At 40.0% G+C, this 16,179-nt stretch overlaps 1 protein-coding gene and 1 long non-coding RNA gene across 2 annotated transcripts in view; one reads left to right on the forward strand and one right to left on the reverse strand.

The window, feature by feature from the left end:
* Positions 1–16,179, reverse strand: part of CELF4 (CUGBP Elav-like family member 4) — a 1,552,143-nt gene that overhangs the window by 1,270,769 nt on the left and 265,195 nt on the right.
* Positions 366–1,586, forward strand: LOC128648410 (uncharacterized). The gene is made up of 3 exons (XR_008400593.1): positions 366–419; positions 917–970; positions 1,401–1,586. It is a non-coding gene; the product is annotated as an uncharacterized LOC128648410 (long non-coding RNA).

Raw genomic sequence — 16,179 nt, forward strand, 5'->3', positions numbered from 1 at the left:
TTGTGTGTATTCTTGTAACTTCTTAAGGACATATGACGGAATTATTCCGTCATAAAACAATTGAGCTAAGTGAAAGCTGTGTCCTTAAAGGGTTAAGAACATTGATCATTGGGTATATTTAGATATGCAATAGCAGCATCTGAGATGAATTTGATGTCTAATGTAGTCTGACATTAAACATATGTTGAATACAGATATGTTTACAGAATCCCCTTGATTCAATCAAGCATTTTCTGGTGTAATGACTGCTCTATTATTCACATTTTAAAGTTGATTAATGTTAAAATTCTAGACAGATGTGATTTAGTGATATCCAAAATGTGTTTAATAATATATATCTATATCATTCATAGAGAGAGTTGGTGTGGGGAGCCCACAGGAATCCAGCAGTGACATAGAGCCGCCTTTGCGGGCTCCTGGTAAGTCCATTGACTCATTTATATGTAATTGAAGGTGTATTGCTAATCAATATTATGATCATGATTCCGATGAAGCATAACATTATAAAAAATCATAGAATTTATCTTCTGATTATATATTTATTTTTTATATTGAGCGATTAATAATTTCTACTTTATTATTCTACACATTTGTTATTCATAAGATGTCTAACATATGTTTTTTTCATTTTTTAATTTTTTTAACAACAGTCATCAAGTGATACACACATGAGAAATCTTAAATGTTCTATGTACTATGCTTTTATGAATTTAACATTAAGACAAACAATACATTAAGATTCTGATTTATTGACAATAACAAATCTATTGTCATTTGTATGCTCCATCAAAATGATGTAAATCATAACTTTGTGTGTGTATATCTTTAATGCAACATTGATGTGCGTATTTGAGCAACAGTAACATATGTTATAATATCTGATCTTAAGGTGTACACAACATGTTATGTTTTACAGAGATTGATGTCACATGTGGGATGGAGGAGGAAGAGGCTGCCTTGGAGTCTGATGGTATGTGAAATATATCTATCATGTTTCCAACATGTTTCTTTTTTTGAAATCATTTTATTGAAGACATTCAAAGTCTACAGCTTTTTCCCTTTAAAAAGGAATATTATTTGTCTGTTCAAATACACTACTGCCCCCTTTCTATATCAGGCAGCATGAAAATCTGCTTGTATATATTTTTTTAAGAATATATAATTCATGCCATCATTATGTCACATGCATATTCCATGCCAAAACACAATAATAAGTTTCACATTGTACAGACAGTCATTGAGATTCATCTGAGTGCCTATATAGATACCATATCCTCATTTCAGAATAGTTTACAGATTCAAACACACTTCGAGGTATATTGAAAACATAATCAATTTTAAATGCGTTGATTTGATGTCAGGATGTATGAGATGTTAATATATTTATTTTACATTTTCAGATGGATCCACCACTTCTGGTCATCTGGATTCCGCCCCTGCCCAGTCACAGACCCCTCCCCGTGCACACACCCCTGACCATGGCCACACCTCTGCACACACCCAGAGCCCTTCCCATCACCAAACCCATGACCATGCCCCGACCACTGCCAGCCCTTCCCATATTTCATATCCTGTCCCTCCCAAAAAACGCCCATACACCCCCCTTCGCCGCTCTCCCCGTATTCTGGCCCGTACAGCTGCCCAGACCCAAACTCCCCACTCCCCAGCTGTACGGCCTACCCTGGAGCAGCAGCTCACCACTCCCCAAGCCATTCCCATCCCTCCCCGAGCCAATCCCATCCCTTCCCCCTGTTTAAACCTTCATTGTCCTGGGTGTCAGATTGTCCTTCCCAGGCACAGCTGTAAGTATCATTCTAAATACACTTTATAAGATACTTAAAGGTACAGTGAAGTTCAATTGGTTAAATTGTGATTCAAATCCAGCATGCAATGTTAAGCCAATGTATCATAGAATACTCTTATGAATTATTCGTCATTCTCTTGATATATTTATTGAAAACAACTTATTCCTATAATTAGTTTAAACAATAAAATAAATGTGGCCATCATTTCTTTATTGTTGGATGAATGTATCCATCAACCAGCATGCACAAACAAGGTTCATCAACAAATATTGGCTTCCATAAAAACCAACATTCTTGCATTCAAAATATAGCTTGACAATTAAAACATATAATGAATATGTGTAATTTCTAAAGATTTGTCATGTCATGCTCTATCTGAATCAGTCCATTAAATATTTAGGTTCAGTGTCCCTTTAATTGGATATCACTACATATACCAAACACCACTACTTGGATCCAAAATTTTATGTCCAAATGTGGATACATTATCTCTTGTCTAACCCAGTGGGAATGTAATTTCTTCTGGTTGCTATGTTTACACAGCTTGTCCTCAATGCCAAAATGTTTAAGGATAGGTGTGCCTACCACAGTCTAAATTGAATTTTTAAATTGCTGATGTAAGTACAATGTAAATCCTTTAACAAGATTTGATACACTCAAGCTGTATAAGTGGATCATCTAAAACCAATTAAAGGGTTCAACATGTTTGAGTAACATGAGCCTTTAATGATTTCTGTCTGTCTGAATAACCTAATTCATGTGTAAAGAATATATGAAAAATAATTGATGTAAATAATTATTTGTCTTTATGATGACAATGTATGTATTAAAATCTTTTATTCTGTTGTGTAATTATCCTTAATATTAATTTTTATTTTATTTTAGGCTGTGACTCAGCATGGCTCATGCTAGAAGGGATAGCAAGAGTAGAGCAGGCCGTGTTGAGGAACGCAGCTGTCCTGAGAGGGATGAACGACACCATGCAGGCCCAGCTCCGGGTTCAGGACTTGACTCTGCGTGAAATTATGCAATTACGTTCAAGGCCTGAATCTGGAGCTGGACATGCACAGGACAATGAAGAGGATGACCAGTAAGTGGAGGATCTGGATATGCTCCATGGTGGCAGATAATAATCCTCCGTCCACATGTTGAATTTGTATTTATATTGTTGCCCTTTGGCCTTTTTATCAGTTTTTTGTTGTGCCTGTTGCACTCTTTTACCTTGTCATGTGTCTCCAATGAGGCTATGCTGGCCCTTGGCAACTCTCTTCATGGACTGTGATGCACTGTGTTACCTTGTCATGTGTCTCCAATGAGGCTATGCTGGCCCTTGGCAACTCTCTTCATGGACTGTGATGCACTGTGTTACCTTGTCATGTGTCTCCAATGAGGCTATGCTGGCCCTTGGCAACTCTCTTCATGGACTGTGATGCACTGTGTTACCTTGCCATGTGTCTCCAATGGGGCTATGCTGGCCCTTGGCAACTCTCTTCATGGACTGTGATGCACTGTGTTACCTTGTCATGTGTCTCCAATGGGGCTATGCTGGCCCTTGGCAACTCTCTTCATGGACTGTGATGCACTGTGTTACCTTGTCATGTGTCTCCAATGGGGCTATGCTGGCCCTTGGCAACTCTCTTCATGGACTGTGATGCACTGTGTTACCTTGTCATGTGTCTCCAATGAGGCTATGCTGGCCCTTGGCAACTCTCTTCATGGACTGTGATGCACTGTGTTACCTTGTCATGTGTCTCCAATGAGGCTATGCTGGCCCTTGGCAACTCTCTTCATGGACTGTGATGCACTGTGTTACCTTGCCATGTGTCTCCAATGGGGCTATGCTGGCCCTTGGCAACTCTCTTCATGGACTGTGATGCACTGTGTTACCTTGCCATGTGTCTCCAATGGGGCTATGCTGGCCCTTGGCAACTCTCTTCATGGACTGTGATGCACTGTGTTACCTTGTCATGTGTCTCCAATGAGGCTATGCTGGCCCTTGGCAACTCTCTTCATGGACTGTGATGCACTGTGTTACCTTGTCATGTGTCTCCAATGAGGCTATGCTGGCCCTTGGCAACTCTCTTCATGGACTGTGATGCACTGTGTTACCTTGCCATGTGTCTCCAATGGGGCTATGCTGGCCCTTGGCAACTCTCTTCATGGACTGTGATGCACTGTGTTACCTTGCCATGTGTCTCCAATGGGGCTATGCTGGCCCTTGGCAACTCTCTTCATGGACTGTGATGCACTGTGTTACCTTGTCATATGGCTCATATATTCCTTATTTTTAAAAGATTATTTATAAACGTTGTGTATGTTTTCTTACATACTAATAAAATAAATTTTATTTCACAAATCTTTGTCCTCATTCTTCCTGTTATTTTTTGCAAGCTCTAGTTTATGTTGTTTATCCTTAAAGGGACCTAACAAATCTATTTGTTATAATGAAATCATATATGTAAGACAATAGTAAATGACTTTAAGATTAACATCTCCAATGTAATCTTATTATTTGTGTTTATATTATTTTCTCTTAGCTCTATCATTGCCTGATTATGATTAGCAGAGTAATTTCTTTATATATGTATATATATTTTTGTATTTGTGTATATATGTATATTTAAATGTTCATATCCATGTGTGTATTTATAAACTCTGCATGAATTGATGCACCTTTACAAAATGATCTGAGTATTGATACAATGATATAATCCCTGTAAAGTGTTCATTTTATTTAAATAGTATTGACTATGTGTATGCTCTTTTTAAAAACAAAATAATGTCCCTTTAAGTGATGTTGATCACTATTGTAAATGAATGTATTTCCATTTGTAAAGCGTTTTTGTCCTTTTTACAAGAACAAGGACATATAATTTTATTAATAAACAATCTTATTGTAATGTTGACAGCACCTGTATTTCATTTTCAAATCTATATTATTGTCAAAGTGTAACCAAATCAATCTCTGTGTGTAATACAAATAATGTAGATGATGAATATTAGTTAACTAATATGTTAACAAAATACATCTCCTCCCATATATGGCTATAGGTAGGCTGACCATAATTAAACTTGAATAAATGACACGTTTAATCAATACATGTATAACTATTGTTATTCAACAACAATCCAAACATATCTTAAAACATCAATGGCATATGTATTTCTCATGTGTATCTTTTAAATGTTAAAGATATACACCATAGCTATAGTTCAAGGGACAGTCAAGTCCGAAAAGATGATTCATGATTTGGTGACATTCCTAGATAGCAATCTACACACATACTAGTTCATAAAATATAAATACGTTTCTTAATGATATGCCAAGATGTCACTGAGTCCTTGTATTGTCTGCGGTTTTTCAGCGATCTCGGATGCGCCATTTTGCTTAAGACGTCACCTGCCAGGCTGTCCAATGATTCCTTGTATTGACTGACGTTCTTACGTGATCAGGAATATGCCTTTTATTGGATTGCGTTTTGACGCGATCAAGGATGCGCCTTTTTTTTTTGGGCGTTCTTACGTGATCAATAATGTGCCTTTCATTGGATGGCGTTCTTACGTGATCAAGGAAGCGCCATGTTAAGACGGCACATGTAAAGTTAAAAAAACGTGTGATTGGATTGCGTAGTCCCGCAATATTTGTGCACGTTAAAAACGTTTGTGACTGCATGCAATTTTAAAAAGCTTGCGAATATGTATTATTTGCATCATGTTACATTGTTGACCCGTAGCTGATAAAGACCAACACATTCTCTTTTGCTGGATGTCTGGTTGAATCAACGAACGAAAGCAAAATGTTTTCATGCATAGGATATTTCTAGGCAAGTGCAAATCTCTACAGTCCATGTTTAATATGTTTGTCAACAATGTTCCTTTTTCTTAAAAATTAATGTTGTGTTTAATGTTGAACATATCTAATTAATAAATATGCGCTATTGTGTTTGAATAAAGTAATCAATATGCATTTATCATATGCTAAATATATGATGCCGACTTCTTCTAAATGTAATTTCGTTGTATATTTTATGAAAGGTTCATTAGACACTCACATTATAAATAAAAATATTTGATTTTGTCTATAGTTAGATAGTCCATTGTTTAACCAATAGGTTTATTTTGTCTTGTGTTGTAAGAAAATGTAAGTTATTTTCTTACTCCTCGCAAAGCCAATGAGTTTCATGTGAGTACCATCTCCAGCTTTGTCCAGTTTGTGTAAAGGTTCTTTTCATATGTTAATGATGGGGTATTGTGTTTTACGGTTGTAATGGTGGTTCATCTATATTTAAAATATAGCTAACCCTATTTTATTTGCAAGTGTTTGAAGCTTTTTAATATTGCTATCAGTATATGTTAATCTTGTTGTTTGTAGTAGTGTCTATTACATACAGTTATGTAAAAAATATAGGATACTGTCCCTTGAATGCAAATGTTGTTTTTTTGTATCATGTATGAGATCCACATAGTTTAATCTTCAAATATATTTTTGTTAGCATATTTCACCCCCCCACTCCTAAAAGGAATTTAAACCATATTCATTGTTAAAATAAAAATAGTTACAATAAAATATTAACACAATAATGTCTCTTAAAGAAAATAGACTTTATTTAACACGTCAATATAAATGTGATTTTCAAATTTTTTTTTGGAAAAAGTACATGTATATATAGCAACAAGCTTAAAATGTGTTAGCATATGTAATGTTGTTAAAGGGACAGTTTCGAAAAAAAATTTTTTTACATTATTCGAAAAGTAAATTCTGTAATAACAAGGATATCAAATGTTTCTCAACAATTGAACATTTGTCTGGGTTTATTTAAATTTGCTATCTAAACCTATGAGGTTGGTGTGCTCATTTCTTAAATCTTGAAGAGTGCTTGTAATCATTATACAATTTGAGCACTAGAGGGCATTTGGATAGCATTTGTATATGTAAAACCTTGTGCTCATACAGCATATTATTGACCATGTATTGATCATTGATATCTAAAATGTTGTTATGTCAGAACAACAAATAAGTGGTCATTTTTCATAGTCATAGATACAAGGGTAAGCACATAAGTCACACATGTATTTCTCCATGTTTTGTTGTTTCAAACTTTATAATGCGTAATACAGTGTTTTCTTTGTAATCAATAATTTTCTGACTGTCCCTTTAAGCTGTGTTATTGGCATTCAAACAGTAATATGCCATCATGGATAATTGTTATGGTAATTTAGTTAGCGATTCGGGAAACAGTTTGGACATCACATCACAGAAACCAATCAATATCATGAACAAGGATAGGTATGTGATGATGTGGTTTTCACACACTTATAACCCACACTCTGCAAAGAATCTTCCTCCATGGACCCGGTCCCATAGAAGTCGATTATATACAGAGTGTGGTCCACAAGTGTATGAAAACCACATCATCACATACCTATCCATTACCCAAAAAAAATAATTTAAGATGGAAAAAAATACTTACTTCCTCTTCCTTCCCCTCTTCCCACGGGGCTGAGGCTCTGGGAGAGGCAACTGCCGACTCCGAAGAGTCCTCCTTGGAGCTGTTGTGGGAGGAGTGGAAGGAAGAGTACTGGGACGACCAAGGTGAGGAGTAGATGGCTGAGGAGGAGGAGGAGAAGATGGATGAGGAGGAGAAGATGGCTGAGGAGGAGGAGGAGTAGATGGCTGAGGAGGAGGAGGAGTAGATGGCTGAGGAGGAGGATGATGAGATGGGCCGGCAGGAGGAGATGGCCCAGCAGCAAGAGGCCCAGCAACAAGAGGCCCAGCAACAGGAGGTAGACCAGCATGCGCCTCCCGGAAAAATGTGAACATTTCCTGATGAAGATTGAACATTCTTGTTTGTCCTTCTTGTATTGTATTCAGTATACTGATTATTTCAGTTTGGCCTTGAATTATTTGATTCTGCCCATCAAGTATTCTGCGCCGTCCTTCTATGTTTTCTATCCGGGAGGTACGCATCTGGTCTATGTACTCCAGTAGAACCCGCACCTCCGCTATTTCTTCTTGTTGTGCCTGTTGAACCCGTGCACGGCGGGGTGCCCGTGCACGGCGGAGTGCGGGTCTTTGAGGGACCTCGGGTTCCGCGGGTTCAGCGGGATCCTCCTGTGCTTCCGGGGCCTCTTGATCATCTCCCGTGCGCTGTTCGTCACGGGGGGCCTCTTCCCTCCGAAGTGGGAATTCCTCACCACCACTCTCATCCCGGGGAGATGCAGGAGGCTGTGCTGCCTCGTCCCCAGACTCTGTATATTAAAAAAAAAAGAAAAAAAGAAATGTATATATTAGCATATTTGCAAATAAAGTTTTAAATGACTTAGCTTACGATACAATTACAAATGCAGAATCATTAATCCACTTTGAAATCTAACAAACAATCAATTCTATTTCCGCTTTTTCTAAACAGTGTTTGTGATATCTGGTCAATGTGAATGTTTTTGCGTTTGTTTTCAGTCTGTTTAAATGCACACCTAACCTATAGCCTAGATACTGATGTAACCGCTAAGTAATAGAATGCGTGTAAACAGCGTAATAGCATTAATCTGATCCTTAACACATGAAACCCAATGTTTTATCTTTCATGATTTATAAGCATACATTTAGTATAAACTTTCGAATGTACTTTTGTTATCTAATTAGCTTCATTCTCTGGATATTCTTTGATGAAAAGCATATCTAAATATGTTTATAAGATTCTGATTGTTAGCTGAATATAGCTGCCTCCTGTGATTGTTTCACCGTGTGCATGGCTATTTCTTCATTAAAATATATCTCAAGAATGATTCAAATTATGTAATATAAGTACATTTGAATGTTTTGTCAAATTGTATTCGCTACCTCAATCATGAAAGTAAATGTTTGCGTATAGTGTCCATTGAAATACATTCGTATGTGAAATTATTGTTCAATGAGCTTACCGTCAGATGAGAGTGGCAGGTTCCCGGTATCGATTCCTCCGATACCGACTACTTCCACCTCGGAGATGCTGGGCCGCAACATTTCCTCCCATCTGCAGTACTCCATTTCAAGGGCAGGGCCGCCACCGGTCCCTGCAGCATGTCGGGCCTCCAGGCTTAACTTTTTTTTAAGTTCAAGTTTACAGTCCCGGTACCGATGTTTGATGGAATCCATATCCCGGTTCCGGCCACCCACTGCATTGACTGCATTCCGAATCTCGTTCCAGAGCCTCCTCCTGTCAGTCGGGGTAGTCTTCTGGTGCTGCAGCATCCTATACCTGGCCATATAGGCCTCTACGAGGGCCTCCTTCTCCTCCATCGTAAACCTCGCCTCCCTAGTCGCCTTGGCCTTCCCCTGTGACGATGCCCTCTGTTTCCCGGACTGTGAAGCCCTACTCTGACCGCCACTGGGCCCAGCCACTTGGTCATCTTGAACCAAGTGGCTGGGTCCACCCACCGCTTCCACCCCCGCTTCCTGCCCCCCTTCCTGCCCCCCTTCCTGCCCTGTTCCTCTCCCCCTCCCTCTACTCCCCCCTCTACCTGTCCCCTGCCTGGCCTCCATCTCCTCCCTAAACTAAACCCCAAATAATAAAAAAAAAGTGAGTGTGATGAAATGAAAGGGGGTCAAAATAAAGAACTAAAAAGACAAAAAAGGTGCTTAAAGTGTGAGGGATGTAAAAAAAAAAGAGGGTAAGGAGTATTTAAATAAACGAAAAGAATAAGACTAAAAGGAGGATATGTAAACTAAATGTAACTAGGGGATGGGTATGGGATGGGTATGGGGTATGGGATAAGAGTAAATGGGATGAAAGGGAATGGGACTACAAGGAATGGGGTATGGAGTGTAGTATGAGGGGGTAGGGGGTATGGAGTGTATGTAGTGTTATTGATAAGTGTATGTATGTATTGAATGTGTTTGCGTGTAAATGTGTTAAGTGTACAGATAAATCACTCGCTCGCTAACTAACACTACTTCTAATTCTCAATAACAAACACTCCCACTAACGCTCACTAACTACCACTAACTGACGCTCACACTAACAACTATCACTAATAACTCCCACTAACTCACTCACGCTCCCACTAACAGACTCTCTCCCACTCCCGCTAACTCCCACTAACTCACTCACTCTCTCACGCTAACACTACCAACTGACTATCTCACGCTAACACTACCAACTGACTCTCTCACGCTAACACTACCAACTGACTATCTCACGCTAACACACTCTCAAAAATTCGCAAAATCTCTATTCTTAAATCTCCAAAGACCCACCAGCAACACAGTCAAAGAAGCCCTGCTTGTGTGGTGCTTATATACCCTGTGTAAATGTTTAATGATGTCCCAATTTCCATTGTAATTAGTGTTCAGGTGTGCTTTATTAGCAATTAATATTATTGCAATGTGTATTAGGTGTGTTAATTTGCGCATGCTCATTTTGAGTTGGTATTTGTGGAATGTGTAGAATGCGATGATGTCATAGTGGTCGTTTTCTCTAACATTGTCCAATAGTATTCTTTTTAAATGTGAATTTGCGATGGTGTGTTCTTCGTGAAGTGTTGTATATGTATGTTTTTCATAATATATAATGATATTGAATGCGATTTTTTTTTTAGTGTATGTATATATTTTTTATTCCTTGTTGTTATTGTGCGATTTTCCGCATCTTAAAGTATATGCGTATTCCCCGTATAAATAGTATTAAAACTTCCCCCGCTTGTGAATGTGTAATGCTTGTGTGCTTTGTTGATTGATTGATGTTGTGACATTTGCGGCGTGTTATTGTTGTGCATGATGTGGTATGCGTCATATGACCGAGCTGTGCGTATTCTCGCGAGATCGAGTGTTAGGTAAAAAAAGCTATTTTTTGCCTTTCCCATTGATCTCTATGGGAGACTGTCTAACGCGGGCAGGATTACGCGTGTGACATACACGCGTTAGGAGCATCGTTAGATGGTCTTATATTAACTCTAAATACCGGAGTCAAACAATGACGTGCGTTAGACATAAAACACGCGTGGCGTTAACAGCCCATCTACCGCCGAACTCTAAATCTAGCCGTAAGAGATTTAAGGGATCTAAGAGATGGTATTTGAAAACAAATGACTTTTTATTCCCTGAGTCAACCAATAAACGCCATTATATTAGCCCTAATGCAACTCTGCCCCTACTATCCGGTGACCAATCATGTTGGGGGTATTTTTATCTCTGAAGGAGAGAGGGTAAGGGACTGTAAAGTGGTCAAAGGGCCAGGTCACTGCTCCTTACATTGCGGAACACAAGATTGCATGAGCATCGGCTGCTTTGTACTTTGAACCCTATGGCCTCTAGTTATGATCAGGTCCGCCAGACTTTGCTGAATACGGCGAGCAATACGCTTGATACATGGAGCTTGATACATATGCCCCTATGTGTTTAACCCCCTAAATGGATTAAACATATAATTAAAGGGCTATTAAATACAGTAGAATTGCATAATGGAGACAATGCAGTAACATTTACTCTGAATTGTAAGTAAGCAGTAGATTTTTCCTAACAAAATTAAAAATGTCCTTACATTTGCTGGCCCCATGTATCACGTAACACTAGCACACTGCTACACACTGGCACACTGCTACACACACAGGCATTACATACATCTTCACACAACACACTGGCACACTGCTACACACACAGGCATTACATACATCTTCACACAACACACTGGCACACTACTACACACACGGCATTACATACATCTTCACACAACATACTGGCACACTGCTACACACACAGGCATTACATACATCTTCACACAACACACTGGCACACTGCTACACACACAGGCATTACATTCATCTTCACACAATACACTGGCACACTGCTACACACACAGGCATTACATACATCTTCACACAAAACACTGGCACATTGCTACACACACAGGCATTACATACATCTTCACACAACACACTGGCACACTGCTACACACACAGGCATTACATACATCTTCACACAAAACACTGGCACACTGCTACACACACAGGCATTACATACATCTTCACACAACACACTGGCACACTGCTACACACACAGGCATTACATACATCTTCACACAACACACTGGCACACTACTACACACACAGCATTACATACATCTTCACACAACATACTGGCACACTGCTACACACACAGGCATTACATACATCTTCACACAACACACTGGCACACTGCTACACACACAGGCATTACATACATCTTCACACAACACACTGGCACACTGCTACACACACAGGCATTACATACATCTTCACACAAAACACTGGCACATTGCTACACACACAGGCATAACATACATCTTCACACAACACACTGGCACACTGCTACACACACAGGCATAACATACATCTTCACACAACACACTGGCACACTACTACACACAGGCATAACATACATCTTTACACAACACACTGGCACACTGCTATACACAGGCATTACATACATCTTCACACAACACACTGGCACACTGCTACACACACAGGCATTACATACATCTTCAAACAACACACTGGCACACTACTACACACAGGCATTACATACATCTTCACACAACACACTGGCACACTGCTACACAAAGGCATTACATACATCTTCACGCAACACACTGGCACACTACTACACACACAGGCATTACATACATCTTCACACAACACACTGGCACACTACTACACACACAGGCATTACATACATCTTCACACAACACAATGGCACACTACTACACACACAGGCATTACATACATCTTCACACAACACACTGGCACACTGCTATACACAGGCATTACATACATCTTCACACAACACACTGGCACACTGCTACACACAGGCATTACATACATCTTCATACAACACACTGGCACACTACTACACACACAGGCATTACATACATCTTCACACAACACACTGGCACACTTCTACACACACAGGCATTACATACATCTTCACACAACACACTGGCACACTGCTACACACACAGGCATTACATACATCTTCAAACAACACACTGGCACACTACTACACACACAGGCATTACATACATCTTCACACAACACACTGGTACACTACTACATACAGGCATTACATACATATTCACACAACACACTGGCACACTGCTACACACACAGGCATTACATACATCTTCACACAACACACTGGCACACTACTACACACACAGGCATTACATACATCTTCACACAAGACACTGGCACACTAATACACACACAGGCATTACATACATCTTCACACAACACACTGGCACACTGCTACACACACAGGCATTACATACATCTTCACACAACACACTGGCACACTGCTACACACAGGCATTACATACATCTTCACACAACACACTAGCACACTACTACAAACACAGGCATTACATACATCTTCACACAACACACTGGCACACTGCTACACACACAGGCATTACATACATATTCACACAACAAACTAGCACACTACTACACACACAGGCATTACATATATCTTCACACAACACACTGGCACACTGCTACACACACAGGCATTACATACATCTTCACACAACACACTGGCACACTACTACACACACAGGCATTACATACATCTTCACATAACACACTGGCACACTGCTACACACACAGGCATTACATTCATCTTCACACAACACACTGGCACACTGCTACACACACAGGCATTACATACATCTTCACACAACACACTGGCACACTGCTACACACACAGGCATTACATACATCTTCACACAACACACTGGCACACTACTACACACACAGGCATTACATACATCGTCACACAACACACTGGCACACTACTACACACAGGCATTACATACATCTTCACACAACACACTGGCACACTGCTACACACACAGGCATTACATACATCTTCACACAACACACTGGCACACTACTACACACACAGGCATTACATACATCTTCACACAACACACTGGCACACTACTACACACACAGGCATTACATATATCTTCACACAACACACTGGCACACTACTACACACAGGCATTACATACATCTTCACACAACACACTAGCACACTACTACACACACAGGCATTACATACATCTTCACACAACACACTAGCACACTACTACACACACAGGCATTACATACATCTTCACACAACACACTGGCACACTGCTACACACACAGGCATTACATACATCTTCACACAACACACTGGCACACTACTACACACACAGGCATTACATACATCTTCACACAACACACTGGCACACTGCTACACACAGGCATTACATACATCTTCACACAACACACTGGCACACTGCTACACACACAGGCATTACCTACATCTTCACACAACACACTAGCACACTGCTACACACAGGCATTACATACATCTTCACACAACACACTGGCACATTGCTACACACACAGGCATTACCTACATCTTCACACAACACACTGGCACATTGCTACACACACAGGCATTACCTACATCTTCACACAACACACTGGCACATTGCTACACACAGGCATTACATACATATTCACACAACACACTGACACATTGCTACACACACAGGCATTACCTACATCTTCACACAACACACTGGCACACTGCTACACACAGGCATTACATAAATCTTCACACAACACACTGGCACACTGCTACACACAGGCATTACATACATCTTCACACAACACACTGGCATGCTGCTACACACAGGCATTACATACATCTTCACACAACACACTGGCACACTGCTATACACAGGCATTACATACATCTTCACACAACACACTGGCACACCACTACACACAGGCATTACATACATCTTCACACAACACACTGGCACACTGCTACACACAGGCATTACATACATCTTCACACAACACACTGGCACACTACTACACACACAGGCATTACATACATCTTCACACAACACACTGGCACACTACTACACACACAGGCATTACATACATGTTCACACAACACACTGGCACACTACTACACACACAGGCATTACATACATCTTCACACAACACACTGGCACACTACTACACACAGGCATTACATACATCTCCATACAACACACTGGCACACTACTACACACATAGGCATTACATACATCTTCACACAACACACTGGCACACTACTACACACACAGGCATTACATACATCTTCACACAACACACTGGCACATTGCTACACACACAGGCATTACATACATCTTCACACAACACACTGGCACACTACTACACACAGGCATTACATACATCTTCACACAACACACTAGCACACTACTACACACACAGGCATTACATACATCTTCACACAACACACTAGCACACTACTACACACACAGGCATTACATACATCTTCACACAACACACTAGCACACTACTACACACACAGGCATTACATACATCTTCACACAACACACTGGCACACTGCTACACACACAGGCATTACATACATCTTCACACAACACACTGGCACATTGCTACACACACAGGCATTACATACATCTTCACACAACACACTGGCACACTACTACACACAGGCATTACATACATCTTCACACAACACACTAGCACACTACTACACACACAGGCATTACATACATCTTCACACAACACACTGGCACACTGCTACACACACAGGCATTACATACATCTTCACACAACACACTGGCACACTACTACACACACAGGCATTACATACATCTTCACACAACACACTGGCACACTGCTACACACAGGCATTGCATACATCTTCACACAACACACTGGCACACTACTACACACACAGGCATTACATACATCTTCACACAACACACTGGCACACTGCTACACACAGGCATTGCATACATCTTCACACAACACACTGACACATTGCTACACACACAGGCATTACCTACATCTTCACACAACACACTGGCACACTGCTACAAACAGGCATTACATACATCTTCACACAACACACTGGCACACTGCTACACACAGGCATTAAATACATCTTCCCACAACACACTGGCACACTACTACACACACAGGCATTACATACATCTTCCCACAACACACTGGCACACTACTACACACACAGGCATTACATACATCTTCACACAACACACTGGCACACTGCTACAAACAGGCATTACATACATCTTCACACAACACACTGGCACACTGCTACACACAGCAGTGTTAATTTCGACAACTAAAACTAGACTAAAATGACTATAAAACTAATGAAATTCTGGTGACTAAAATATGACTAAAACTAAAATGGCATTTTAGTCAAAAGACTATGACTAAAACTAAATCAAAATTTTGTGACAAAAACATTTTATGCAAGGTGTTATAATCAATCCATATCCAATTACTGTTTTTTTGT

This window comes from Bombina bombina, chromosome 2 (assembly GCF_027579735.1).
Source record: "Bombina bombina isolate aBomBom1 chromosome 2, aBomBom1.pri, whole genome shotgun sequence".
NCBI classification, from domain to species: Eukaryota; Metazoa; Chordata; class Amphibia; order Anura; family Bombinatoridae; genus Bombina; species Bombina bombina.